This window comes from Acipenser ruthenus, chromosome 30, assembly GCF_902713425.1.
Source record: "Acipenser ruthenus chromosome 30, fAciRut3.2 maternal haplotype, whole genome shotgun sequence".
In the NCBI taxonomy this organism is placed as follows: domain Eukaryota; kingdom Metazoa; phylum Chordata; class Actinopteri; order Acipenseriformes; family Acipenseridae; genus Acipenser; species Acipenser ruthenus.
This window is the reverse complement of record NC_081218.1, coordinates 10,353,418-10,368,343: the sequence shown is the minus strand read 5'-3', so window position 1 is coordinate 10,368,343 and position 14,926 is coordinate 10,353,418.

Sequence of the window (14,926 nt, the reverse complement as noted above, 5' to 3'; positions counted from 1 at the left end):
CTGAGGAGGCAGTGTGGTCCAGTTCCTTGATAATCCAGTATAGACTTCCAAAGCCAGTTCTACAGTAGCCGCTGAATTAGTCAATCGCCATCATCAGCACTTGATGGATGAAACAGTAAAACATTTTAAATAGTTTATGTTTCGTTCTTCACGTTGCCGATAAGATGCTGGAAGAACAGAAGAGCAACAACACGCCTCTCCTCGTTCCTTCACACCAATCACTGGGCTTGTTTTATGATGCATATTATATGGCACCTTTTTATTGTATTAATATCACAAGGGGGCACCCGTTTATGAACATAAAATATGTGCCAGCGCATTTGCTGGTCCTTTATATACTGCACATATCTTGGCTCCCTACTATTTTTTTTTTACTATGTATTTATTTTTGCCTGTAGAGTCTCTGGAGGATTTAAGAAATCCACAGTAAATAAATAGACTACATTTGTTTTTTAATATGTCTGGAAATAGGGTGCTCTAACCTTTATTACTTTGCACAATCAATATTTAAAGAGGCTGTCTTGTAATGGACCTGCTATAAATATTTAAATGAGTGTTCTATAGAAATATATTGGGTCCAGTAAAAGCTTCCTTGGATGAGTGCCATTAGGTTACTGGAGAGACGCTCCAGAGGACATGACAATGTTGCGGGCGCAGACTCAGCTGTGAGAGCTGGACTGTGTGTGTGTGCATCTGTGTGTGTGTGTGTGTGTGTACAGTAGTGTTCAAAGGTTTGGAAACAACAAATGATTTACAACAAGACTAGGGGTGGGGATTGTATTGCCCTGCCCATTTTTCCTCACCTCAGACTCCTTACTTATTAAATACCCTGGTATCTCTGAATAGATTAATCGTCTCCTCTTTTGCTAAATATTTTAATGGGCAAGACATCTCACAAGTAGAATGGTACCCCGAAATGTTCTCCTTTTTCTAGGAAAGCAGCACAGCTGGGGATGGGGAGTTTGTTGCCGGATCACTTCACTAGACTTAGTGTGTTTGTGCTTCAGTGATCCAGAGAAACCCCAACTGTTGGTGCAAGCATTCTATTTGCTGTGTGCACTGTGATGTCATAAAGCTTATCGAGCACATCAGTGGAGTATCTTTGTAAAAATAAGTCCTGTCCCGTCCCCCCAGGTTTTTTTTTTCTGTTTGTTTTTGTCATTATGTTTTTTACTATAATAATGGACAGTCTACCTTGTTCCAAAGCACTTTTAAATAAGTGGATTTCCTCTCCTGCTGCAGCGGATCCATTAGCTTCTGCAGCCCTTACCGCTCCCCGCGCTTAATGGAGAGGGTTCATCATCGCTTTCTAAACAGATAATCCCGCAACTCGGAGATCTATTCAAGGAAGCACCAGATTTGTGGTGCTGTAATGCCGTCTGCTTTTATTAAAATGTTTTATAAATTTGACATCCCATTCGTTCTGGGGGATTTGGTGACGGATTACTTAGCAAATTCCTAAATAATTAAGGCAGTCACGGAGAAGAAGCAGATTTTGAAAAAGGGGACCTGCAAGGATGAGTGAATAAAAAATCAATCTGTTTTTCTGGGGCTGGAGCAATTAAAATTACTGGGTGCTGTGCGAGTAGGGCTGCTGAGGGAGGGAGGGACGGAGGGAGGCAGGGAGTCAGGAGGGAGGCAGGGAGACAGGAGGGAGGGAGGCAGGGGCAGACAGGTGGGAGGGAGGCTGGGAGACAGGAGGAGAGGGAGGCAGAGGCAGACAGGAGGGAGAGAGGCAGGGAGACAGGAGGGAGGGTGGCCAGGGCAGACAGGAGGGAGGGAGGCAGGGAGTCAGGAGGGAGAGAGGCAGGGAGACAGGAGGGAGGGAGGCAGGGAGACAGGAGGGAGGGAGGCAGGGAGACAGGAGGGAAGGAGGCAGGGGCAGACAGGCGGGAGGGAGGCTGGGAGACAGGAGGAGGAGAAGGAGGCAGAGGCAGACAGGAGGGAGGGTGGCCGGGGCAGACAGGAGGGAGGGAGGCAGGGAGTCAGGAGGGAGGGAGGCAGGGAGACAGGAGGGAGGGAGGCAGGGAGTCAGGAGGGAGGGAGGCAGGGAGACAGGAGGGAGGGAGGCAGGGAGTCAGGAGGGAGGGAGGCAGGGAGACAGGAGGGAGGGAGGCAGGGGCAGACAGGCGGGAGGGAGGCTGGGAGACAGGAGGAGAGGGAGGCAGGGAGACAGGAGGGAGAGAGGCAGGGAGACCGGAGGGAGGGAGTACAGCTATGGCCAAAGGTTTTGCATCACCCTGTAGAATTAACGAATTTTGCTTCATAAAGTCGAATGAAACCTGCTGAAAATATTACGTTTTTTAATTTTTTATTATCTCAACCCTAAAATTCTAGGTGATGCAAAACATCTGGCAACAGCTGTGCATCCAATCACTCTGATATTTCCTTCTAGAACTAGCTCAACAAACTACAGCAGCAAATTTGAACAAGAAACTGAAAACAGTTTTGGGGTTGGCTACCGAGCATGCAAATAGTTTCACAACGAGCTCAGAAACGCAGTGAAAACTTAACCGCTCGCACATGGCAGGCCCCAGTCACAAACCAGACCTGACACATCCATTAAGACTGTCCAAAGCAAACCCAGAATCTGATCTGTAGAGACAGAACACTGAAAACCAACGCTGGGAGAGAGCTAACATTGCATGTGCTGAAGCTGTTGAGTGCACAGCTTTTATGACAGAGAGAAAAAAGTTCTTCTTGGGTGGAGTTTCCTGAGCTATGAGTGTCCCAGCATGAAGCACTTGTGAGGTGTCAACCTCATCCTTCAGTACGGCTCTTCACACGCAACTGATGTCTGTCAGTAAAATGCAGGTGCCATTCATCATGCTTTGTTTATTTTTCAACTCTCCGCTAGCTGGCCTGACTTCCCCCATGCAGTGGTGGTTCCAGCTGTTATCACCTGAATCTGCAAACCCTTAACCCTCAAAGCACTGAGGTGAGCTCTCCGCCAGCTAGCATCTCCAACGGAAAACTAGCAGCACTTAGTAAAAGGATATTTGCCAGTGTTTTTATTATTTTATTACTTGGCTTTACAGCACTGTGAAATATTGAAGGAGTGTGTAAAGTTGGTTGAATGGTGTCTTTTCATTTCAGTCTACTTTCTTTCCTTGTCTCTGAATTATGCTCTTTTTTTCTGATGAACAGCTGTCTCTCCCACCGAGACCGGGTTTGTTGCTGAACTTTTGAACATGCAAACTGAGATTTCTTCACCTCTTAATGACAAGGCTCAGGTGAGAAACATTTGCCTAATCTCCCATCACTTTTCTCCCTGTGTACAGCGATTTCCATTTGCAGCTGCTGAATCTCCCTTCATCTCATTTCACCTGTCAGCAGGCTCTCTGATCGTTGGCACCTTTTGCAGTCTCTGCCTAATTTGAATCTGTTTGAGTTTTTTTCACAGTTTTTGAAATGTGTTTTTAATAGATTGCAATCCCCACCTCCCCTCCAAAAAAAGTATTACATATGCAAGAAAAATAGACAGAAGGGATGTACAGTAATAACTGTCAGGTTGTGCATCATTATAGAAATATCCCAGACTAGACAACGTCAGAGCTGCTAGTCCACGCCTCTTCCAACCATGTCCTTAATTATTAAACCCTTACCTGTTTCTGAAACTCTTAAAGAGTAAGTCTCATTGGGGCTTTCTAAGACTCATTATGAAAGTACAGCATATGTGTTTGCAATCGCAAGTATCTGAAATGCATGCTTGCCTGTCTTCGTTCTGGCTCTCCATGTTCTGACTGCTGTGCTGCAGGTACACGGCATGCTGTGCCACTGAGCTCTCAAGTTTCAAAATGACACTGCAGTGTGACAGAAACACATGGACAATTATATCCATTGGGGGGTGAGCTATTTTCACATCATGATCTTACTGCAGAGTTCCAGTTAAGGGGTACAGATGGCATTATGCACATGTGAAATGATGAACTTTCGACGCACTACAGAGATATTCAGTATGATTTTTCAACAGCGACAATGCACAATAAACACCGCCATGCCTTAACCTCATTAATTCACAGAGTGGTTTACAGACCCCATCGTTAACATCACCAATTACAATAAAAGCATAATGGAGAGAAGTCTGCAGTAGAGCAGAGGTATGATTTATAGGGCGTCTTTATTAAAATAAGATCCATGTCTATTTAGATCATTAAAACAGACCCCAGTTGGCCCAATTGCATTTCAGCAATACTGTACACGTAGCTGTCTGCCGACCACCTGCTCAATACGAATCTCTACCCCAGGGTCTGCCTCTGTTAGAGCTGAGATGAGCCTCTCCCAGCGTTCTGTAAAGTAAAAATGGGAATACCCTAAATAAAGGTGCCACAGCAAATCCATGCCTACACTGCCTAGGCTATAGTCCAGAGAGCACAAATCCAGTCATTGAGGTCCAGATCCTTCCAGGTTTCATTGAATAATTAACTGACTGGAAGAAGGTTGCATTGGTCCAGTTAGGTAATTGAGGGAATATAGTCTATTGTGGTCTGCCTTTCTATTTCTGCCTTCCACTTCCCTTTGCCCGACGGCTTGCTATCTTGAATCAATTGTCCATCGCCTCACGTGCCTGGGATAGCAAGGCTCTGCTTTCAAGCGAGATCTTTGAGAATTATTTAAAGCTGAACTCTTCCTGCGATATAAATGTTTTATAGAAGACCTTCACGCTGGTCTAAGAGTCAGGGAACAGCTGATCGCATTCAGACTGGAATGACTTCCAAGAGGGAAGCTGGGCGCCTGTCTCACAGAGGTTATCCCTGGTGAGCATTTCATACATTTTCAAGTAGAACTAAAAAAAGAAACGTAGCTAATCGATTCAGTGGCAAGTCTTAATCAGTGAGGCACCGCTAAAGGCGTCTCGTCAAAACTGGGATCGATGTCTCATTTAAGTTTACATTTCAAAATGAAAAGAAATCATTAATGGGTAAGAGCGCTCTGTGTGCTGAACACACATCAAGAAGTTAAAACAATCTGCCCCCTGGACAACATCTTCACAGGTGTCCAATGAGACTCCGCTTTAACCACTGGGATATGGGGTGCTGTTTAATTACTACTGGCATGCTCGTTAAGTACAGACGGCACTTTGTTACTGTCTGTGTTATTTTGGTTCATAGGGAGAGGGAATCTGTCCTGCCTTTCTTTCAGTTTTGCAATCTCCCTCATGACACCAGACTCTGTGATAGATGACGTCAATGACATCGCCGCAGATGGGAAAAGGTTAAACTAAATATGAATATTAATTATTAAGCGAGGAGGCCCACACTCCAGACCATGTGGCTTAGAGACTGACTGACATCTCCAGATCTCCACAGCAGAGTGAATCTGAAATGCTGTTTTCCAGCCACTAGGTGGAGCTCACTACACACATCAGAGGAGTTCCACAATCCAGCTTGGCAGCCTCCGAATTGCAATGCAAAACCAGAGCATCCTTTCACTTCCCAAACTGCATGACTCACCACCATGTGTCACTGCAGCACTGAGCATGGTTTGCCATGCAGGTCACCTCTCCTGCCCATTCTCAAACAGCCTAACCAAAGAATGTTAGGTAACTGCTGGATAGGTTTTAGCTGAGTGTTCTCAGTTACAGAGTATGTTATTAAAACTCTGAAGTCAGGGGACACTTGTAGAGTGAGGGTGCACAGCTGTACAGTAGGGTAAGCTATTAAACTGCAATGAAATTCAGGAAGGGTGGGCTTGCTGCTGATAGAGAGATATAATCTCTTCTGAAGTGTCAGATCACACTCTCTCTCCTACTCTCTCTTGCTGCATAACGAGTGAACCGACTGCTCACAGAGTAATGAGATACTCGCTGCTTCAAGTGTTTCACACCTGCTTTCAAATCCATCTCGGGCTGAAACTAGAATCAATTTACAGGGATCTGTATTCCTGTATTGAATTATTTCAGTATTCTTCGGGTTGCATTAAAACCCATGCTGTTACAGTATATCTCAATATAACTATTTCCCATACCAAACACTATGCTGAACCCAGAACTAAAAGGTACACCATTACATTGAATCTGCTAGAGATGGGCACTGCATTACTACAAGAGCAATCCCCCAGTTAACTAACGTATTCCTAAATCTGAAGGTATACGAATTCACACTTTATTTGTATACTGAACCTCTGGTGACACATATCATAGGTAATGCATTTATCGAATTTCTACAAGTATTTCCACAAAGTGTCTTTCACCATCATGACCGAATGCTTACGTGGCTGTGGGTGTCATGTGGCTTCGTTTGTGTTTGTGTCCACAGTCGTCTTCATCAGCATTTTTAGCCTTCTTAAAGAAGTAGCTCGTAATAGAAATAGTTCCTAGTGCTCTTTACTGACTGAGATGCGAGTCATGTGATTGGCTTGACAAAGGGGGTGATAAGGGGGTGTTCAGTAAAAAGGGCTTGGTTGAAACACACCCCAGCGTCGCTCAGTCCCCCGGCCACTAAGAACCTTGAATGCGAGGTCAAGCAACAGTCAATACGAGTCAAGCTGACACTTTGACAATGTCTGCCCTGCCCCAGTGAGTTTCCAACCTCCTAAGTATCCTGCGTGTGTGTGTTTCGTGTTATTTATAATGGGAGTGCCTCCGCCCCCCCCCCCCCCCCCTCGCAAATGCGGGGAGGTAAAGAATAGCAAAGAACAGCCACATCCCGAGCGTCAGAGAAGTGCACAGGGATCTTATCAGCCTTCCTCAGACTGCTGGAACAGAGCCTTCCTGAGAGTGGAGCTCCCAGCGCGCCCCAGACAGACCTCGACATTCCACAGGGCGGAGTACCGGAGACAAGACAGGCCTGCCATGTGTGTGAGATTGTGAGTGTGAGAATGTGTGTGTGTGTGTGTGAGAGTGAGAGTGTGAGAGAGAGAGAGTGGGAGTGTGTGTGGGAGTGAGAGTTTGAGTGGGAGTGTGTTTGTTTTGAAATTTTAATTACTCTTCTGTCCATCATGGAAAAAACATTTTTTAAACTTTTCAACAAAATTCCCATGATCTGCGTCTGGTTCACTTTATGAAATGAGTCTTTTTCACCTTGACAGACCGTGTCTTTTCTGGCATAATATAACACAAAACCCAACAACATTGTTTGATTTGATTTTCCCTCTTCACTAGTCTATATATACCGAAATCCCCCCCTCTCCCCCTCAGTGGTTGCACTCTGTGCCTCTGTTTAAATATCATATGATATTAGTAATGCTTTGAGATTGCTCTCCTGGGTCGTTAACTGCTCTTTCCTTCCAATCGGACTGTCCAGCACTGGCCTACTGTACTTGAACATTTGGGTATTCAAAAATACTATGAATGGTAATGCTGCATATCAAGCAAATATTCCTTCAGCATGCGCAATGTGATAATGCAGAATGGTTTGGAAAATAGCTCTAGTAAAACATCATTTCCTTGCTTTGTTCTTTTAAACTCATTCACAGTAGCGGGCCAGTCCTTGCCTCTTACGAATCCACAGTGCAGGAAGGATGGGGATGTGGCCGCGTCACTAGAACTATCCCAGGGAGAAGAATAGCTGGAAACTGGGAGGTCTGTGGGAAGTCGATTGGGAACCTGAATGAAATAATAAGTCAGATTTACAAAACAGTGGGTGGAGGAGGCAGGATAGTAAAGCGGCAGGGGCTGTTGTATTGTTTCCTTTTTGCAGTTGGTGTCACACCTTTAACCCTGCTACAGCCTCCGCGCTCATATCTTACATCAGGTACACCAGAGAGCCACCAATGCCTTTTTTAAAATATTGACATGAGTCTACCGGGCATTCTGCTAATCACAAACCCGCCCCCCAGACACTAGACTTCAGAGGTGAAAAATCAAAGTTTCAATTTTTTGGTGAAAATGAATCATCCCCATGATCTATGCGGGCGCAGTGCCTGCCTAGAAAACTGAGAGGGGTATTACTGCAGAACGAAGGCTCCCACAGCGTAGCTCTCGCAGGGTAGTTCACACAGGGTAGTGCTGTGTGCGCAATTCGTAACAAACATCATCATAATATGCTACAGCCCGATCACATGATAAGGGCGATGAATTTAAGTACTAAAACAAAATTTATTTCGTAACATTAACTTAACCCTAAACCTAATGTTCGTGGGGTATTGGTCATAACTTTAACAACACACAAGAATAATGCAACCCTAAACCTAAGGTTCGTGCAGGTATTGGCCGTGGATCACCAATTAATTCTCGCAGGGTAATCACTATGTTCAGTGTTCTCCCCCTCCCATACCCTGTTTATCGTCACATGGTAGCGGTGTTGAGGGTGAATGAAGCATGACGTAAATTACGAGTTGCACGAGTGCAAGCAGCAATACCCTGTGTGAGCTACGCTGTGTGAGCTACGCTTTGTGAGCTCCCTGTGTGAGGTACTCTGTGTGAGCTCCCTGTGTGAGCTCCCTGTGTGAGCTACGCTGTGTGAGCTACCCTGTGTGAGCTCCCTGTGTGAACTACGCTGTGTGAGCTCCCTGTGTGAGCTACCCTGTGTGAGCTCCCTGTGTGAACTACGCTGTGTGAGCTCCCTGTGTGAGCTACCCTGTGTGAGCTACCCTGTGTGAGCTACCCTGTGTGAGCTCCCTGTGTGAACTACGCTGTGTGAGCTCCCTGTGTGAGCTACCCTGTGTGAGCTCCCTGTGTGAACTACGCTGTGTGAGCTCCCTGTGTGAGCTACCCTGTGTGAGCTACCCTGTGTGAGCTACCCTGTGTGAGCTCCCTGTGTGAGCTACCCTGTGTGAGCTACGCTGTGTGAGCTACCCTGTGTGAACTCCCTGTGTGAGCTACCCTGTGTGAGCTACGCTGTGTGAGCTACCCTGTGTGAGCTCGCTGTGTGAGCTACCCTGTGTGAGCTCCCTGTGTGAGCTACGCTGTGTGAGCTACGCTGTGTGAGCTACCCTGTGTGAGCTACGCTGTGTGAACTACCCTGTGTGAGATACCCTGTGTGAGCTACCCTGTGTGAGCTACCCTGTGTGAGCTACCCTGTGTGAGCTACGCTGTGTGAACTACCCTGTGTGAGATACCCTGTGTGAGCTACCCTGTGTGAGCTACGCTGTGTGAACTACCCTGTGTGAGCTACACTGTGTGAGCTCCCTGTGTGAGCTACGCTGTGTGAGCTACGCTGTGTGAGCTCCCTGTGTGAGCTTCCTGTGTGAGCTACCCTGTGTGAGCTCCCTGTGTGAGCTACGCTGTGTGAGCTACGCTGTGTGAGCTCCCTGTGTGAGCTACCCTGTGTGAGCTCCCTGTGTGAGCTACCCTGTGTGAGCTACCCTGTGTGAGCTCCCTGTGTTAGCTCCCTGTGTGAGCTCCCTGTGTTAGCTCCCTGTGTGAGCTCCCTGTGTGAGCTACCCTGTGTGAGCTCCCTGTGTGAGCTCCCTGTGTGAGCTACCCTGTGTGAGCTACCCTGTGTGAGCCTTCATTCTACAGCAATATACTCTTGAGATCCACAGGCGAGGGGGTTCGGGGGTAGCAAAGGTTTTCAGGAATAAATATTTTATTTTTATTTTTAGCTAATATAAATGCACTTTTATTTCGACTAAAAATCTAAACTGTAAAACAACCAGATGGCATAATATTAGACCCACAGAGGCGGAAGTGTTTAAATCAACAGCAAGCCTGTCATTTGTGTCACTTGTGTTTCTGCTTCTGTGTGAATTAAGATTTAATTTTGCCCTCAGAAATGGAACGAAGCACTGAAAACTTGCATATAACCCTTGCATATAGACTTCCAAATTCACTGAGGTCTCCTCTTGCAGCCATGCTAGCCATAATTATAGTCAACCAGGCCTGTCCAGCATTTTTATGCATGACACTAAGCATGCTGAGATGTTATTTGCTTAATTAACGCATGAGCCACACCTGTGTGGAAGTCCTTGCTTTCAATATACTTGGTGTCCCTCATTTACCCAGGTGTTTCCATTTTTTGTCGACTACCTGTATACATATATTCAAAATAAAAACATGTATTGTAAAAGGCGGTTCTAGTGTTAATGAAATGTAACTTTTAGATGTTCAACAAACACATTTTAGGAAAAAAATTTTTCCTAAATCAAAACTGCATAGCAACGCATTTCCTGAAAAGTACGGCAAACATGTCATGAGGAAAACTGTCATGACTTGTCCATGTAAACACCGCCAATGTTTACCTTTCCTCACTCAGAATATTTCTAGGTTGAGAGGAAGTGCCCAAGGAATCAGGCAACATGTTCTTCAACTGCACAATGATAGGTAGAGAAGTGATACACTGGACTTGAAGTTTATTATATTTTGCATGAAACTGTGACTCTGTTGTGTCCTGCAATGTATCACAGTTCAGCCATCTGTGCACAATGCTTTACAAGAGAACAGACCCTACTGATGGTCTGAACTGGTGGAGAGCCCCATAACATTTTCTACCAGTACAAACTCCAGTCTGTCCCCCAATGTCTCCAGAAGTTCTACATACATACATACTGTACACATACCTACACACGCATACATACACAGATATACACACACGTAGGACTTTTGGGCCCGCTAGCATCAGCATGTCAATTTTAGACAGCTTGCAAATTGCCTGTTTTGTAAACGGATCAGGTGCCCTATTTATAGAGACAGATTCCTTCTGTGTCCTGACGACTCATGTGTCAGTCATGCATTGGTGTTTTGCTGGCAAACGGACAACAAGAATCTGAAAAATAAACAAGCGGGGGAGGGGGGGGTCACCGGGTCAAGTAGCCGGGGCACTCTGGGGCCACCCCCGGACCCGCGTGACTATACCAGGGTACAAACAATACATTTAACAGAGCACGTGAATACCAACACTGAAGCTCAAAGCAACTGCCAAGAAAGCACATCCGCAATTAAAGGAGCCATCAAGTATCGCTTCACAGTGAGTCAATCCCAAACACACTTACACAATAACAAAATAAAAATGCACACGTCGTTACTGTGTGCATTTTCATCAGAATAGGCTGCTGTGAACAATTCGAATGGGTGATTATGAAAAGGTGGACCATGCTTGTCAGGTTGAATCAATGCAAGCAGCACTGCAGATAAAGGTGGGTGTATTGATTTATTTACTCTCCCATTTAGACACCATGTGAGTGAAAGGTATTTTGGGTGAGTAAAATGCAACATTACCTTGAAGCCATGAGTACTTTCAATGAATATATACATAAGGCTACACAGAAATGATAATATTGTATTCCTTATTGAACGCTTTGCTATAGCAATATAAGGCATCCCGACTCTCCAAACACAGAATATTGTATTTATTATATAGATTTACCTTTCTAAAAACTCGGTTGACAGATGCGTAAATTGGTAGGTTCGGTTGAGGGGGACTAAGAAGGCGCCGAGAAATCCTAGGGATCAAGAATCCAGTCATTTATTTACCAGTCACAAACACGCATTGCAAGTGAGTGGATTCAACCCTACATTTTATTTTATTCTACCCTCTTCCATACCTCGTTTCCAGTCGATTCCTAGACTTCCACAGACTGCTTAGTGCTTCCTGTTCCATTCAGTCTTCATGCATTCAAACTCCCCCTCATCCAGGAACCCAGCTTTGTCAGGCTGCTGGGCTTTTTTCTAAAGCATTTCCAACTTCTGTGACCACAAAATCAACGACTGCATATGCAGGATTCAGAGATGCCAAGGTCGCGACATCCAAGTGCATAAAATACTCCTCTCATAGGAATGAGGTGGCAAAAACACGTCAAAAAAGTTCCCCAAATGAGTGAGCCGATTCCAACCCTAGCCCTAATTTGACCCCATGTCAGCTCATCTACAAACACTGAGATAAAAATATATATACACAGACTCAGTCAAAAGTAGGCATAGGAATTGTATCAGAAGCGGCTGTAAGCCTGCAGGAGCCTGCAGCAATCTGAATACCCTGGACGGTGCCTCCTTTAACCACAATGAGCCTTTCAATCTTGGCTGCTTGTTCTTGTTGTACCAGTGTTCCGAATGATGCGCCCAGAACACTGCAGCTCCTTGTAGATTTCCGTTGAAGTGCAGTCTCATTGGCTGTACCTTGGCTCAGCCTCAGGTTCTCTAATTAGCGGTGGATTATTTTGGAGACCCAGGCGGGGCCGCGGGGCAGTACCTGGCACACTGTCAGAACGTTTAAGAGTTGCATCCCTAGTTTTTCTTTGTGTGCTTATTGTTCATTGGAAACATGCATACAGTTTAGCCTCTAGGTGGTTTGCTTGCACAGCAGGGCACACAGTTGCTGACTCAAGGTTACCAAAAAAGGAATTTCTAAGTAACAATAGCAGAAGCATTGTATATACACATGACTCATGAGGCTGGATTGTCAAAACTCTTTATTGCAATTCATCATTTGCATTTTTTTTTTTTTTTTTTTTTTAGTACATGTTACCTAATAAAGTTACTTTATAAATCAGCCACTTCATTACAGGGCTGGGGACTGGTCTGAATTAGTTGCTAAAGTGTTTCAGAATTATATTTGGTGCTTCTTCCCCTTTGCAGAAAAAAAGTGTGCTAATAACAATTAAAACAGCATTTAGAATCTAGCCCATTATGTTTATTACTAGTTTTGATTTCTTTTAGAGAATAAAAGTTGTGCAAGCCTTATTTTCCTGATACTGTTTAAAACCTAAATGTACACAATAAATTATATATATATATATATATATATATATATATATATATATATATATATATATATATATATAGTGCACTATACATTCCACCTGTTCTAAAACCCTCTCTATAGCCCCCCCCCTCACTTACCTCTATAGAATGTGTCTGTTCTATATGATCCAAGCACCTCTGCGACAGCCTGATATATACAGTACAGTGCCACCACTGGAGCCTTTCCCAGAATCATCAGCGTACTGCTTTAAGTTGGATGGACAGACCTGGGCTGGAAGCTGAAGGGAAATGCTAGCCTCGTACTGTGTCTTTGGGGAAGGCACCCATTCTCCCTTTACACGCCTCCCCCTCCCCCTCCCCACGGTGAAGTGTGGACAAGCCTACCTCCTCCTGTAGAGGATGAACTGGAACCTTTTTAAACAGCCCCCTGTCAGTGTTGAGTGTACATGCCACTGCAGACTGTGTGTTCCTGCTCATTATAGTGCCAGTCTTGGTTTACTGACACCTTGGCCATTTTCCATCCCTCAGTTACGATTATGAGGGCACAATGTATCACCAGCATGCTAGCCTGGGAAACTCTGATTTCTGGATGTTTGGATATGGCAGTAATTAGCTTGAGCTCAATTAGAGCTTTCTGCAATTTGGTTTTGGTTGAGGAGGGAGGAAGGGGTGGTTAAGGTTACCAATTATCAAAAAATCTGCAGGACGGTCCCCAGATGGTCCGAAAGGCTGGGTTCTGTTTGACCTCGTCTGGGATGGTGTTTGTTTGACCAGTGGTTAGCGGAGCAGCCCGACAAGGTCAGATTGCAAAGACACGGTTTCCAGATGTTCTGATACCCAAAGAGAATGCAACTGCGCTATTGCCTCATTTCTTTAAAAAGATATGCATTACATTACACATACTGTGCACACACACACACACACACACACACACACAACTATTATCTGGGATCAAATCAGTTCACAGCTGCTCAGGATTAAGCTTTGCCCAGTCATGTCCACCTTTGTTCCGGTGCAACAATATTTGAAGTAATACTCTGAGGTGTACTGCATTGAAAGCCGGCCTCATTGTTGAAAATGTGTGGCTTTCTGTGTTTGTTTATTTATATTCACAGGAGTAGTATCTAATTACAGTAAATGTTACACTCTTAAGTACAATTTGGCATTACTTTGTTGAGTAATACCAGTGCTGACATTTCTTCCCCAAGGACTGAACGATTAAAAGGCAGCGATAAAATTGGAAATCCTCCTTGTCTGAATGTACCGTTAGCAAAACTGAAAACTTCCCATGCACAGTATGTCTCAAACTGTGCTGTAATGTACTGGGCTATTGTTTTATTACTCAAGTACCACCTGTGGGGCAACGTGGTTGGCATGGATGCTGGATGTCAGTTATTTTACATGAATACAAAGTTAACGAGAAGAGTGACACAGCAAACCACACCAATGTGTGCTTGCAATGATTCTGCCCACAGACCTGTTCATCCGTCAAACCACGCCAATGTGTGCTTGCAATGATTCTGCTCACAGACCTGTTCATCCCCAAACCACGCCAATGTGTGCTTGCAATGATTCTGCTCACAGACCTGTTCATCCCCAAACCATGCCAATGTGTGCTTGCAATGATTCTGCTCACAGACCTGTTAACTCCCAAACCACGCCAATGTGTGCTTGAAATGATTCTGCTCGCATACCTGTTCATCCCCAAACCATACTAATGTGTGCTTGCAATGATTCTGCTCACAGACCTGTTCATCCCCAAACCACGCCAATGTGTGCATGCAATGATTCTGCTCACAGACCTGTTCATCCCCAAACCACACCAATGTGTGCTTGCAATGATTCTGCTCACAGACCTGTTCATCCCCAAACCATGCCAATGTGTGCTTGCAATGATTCTGCTCACAGACCTGTTAACTCCCAAACCACGCCAATGTGTGCTTGAAATGATTCTGCTCGCATACCTGTTTATCCCCAAACCATACTAATGTGTGCTTGCAATGATTCTGCTCACAGACCTGTTCATCCCCGAACCACGCCAATGTGTGCTTGCAATGATTCTGCTCACAGACCTGTTCATCCCCAAACCACACCAATGTGTGCTTGCAATGATTCTGCTCACAGACCTGTTCATCCCCAAACCACACCAATGTGTGCTTGCAATGATTCTGCTCACAGACCTGTTCATCCTGTCACAAAGACGGCCGGAGTGGGAGGCGTCAGACCAGAAACAGGAACACAAACGACAGAGAGATGGGGTTTTGGTGAGGCTGAACGCGTGATCGCGTTCAGCATTTAATAAACAGAACAGAAAATAAAAGGTTGGAACAGACAAAAACACTGGAC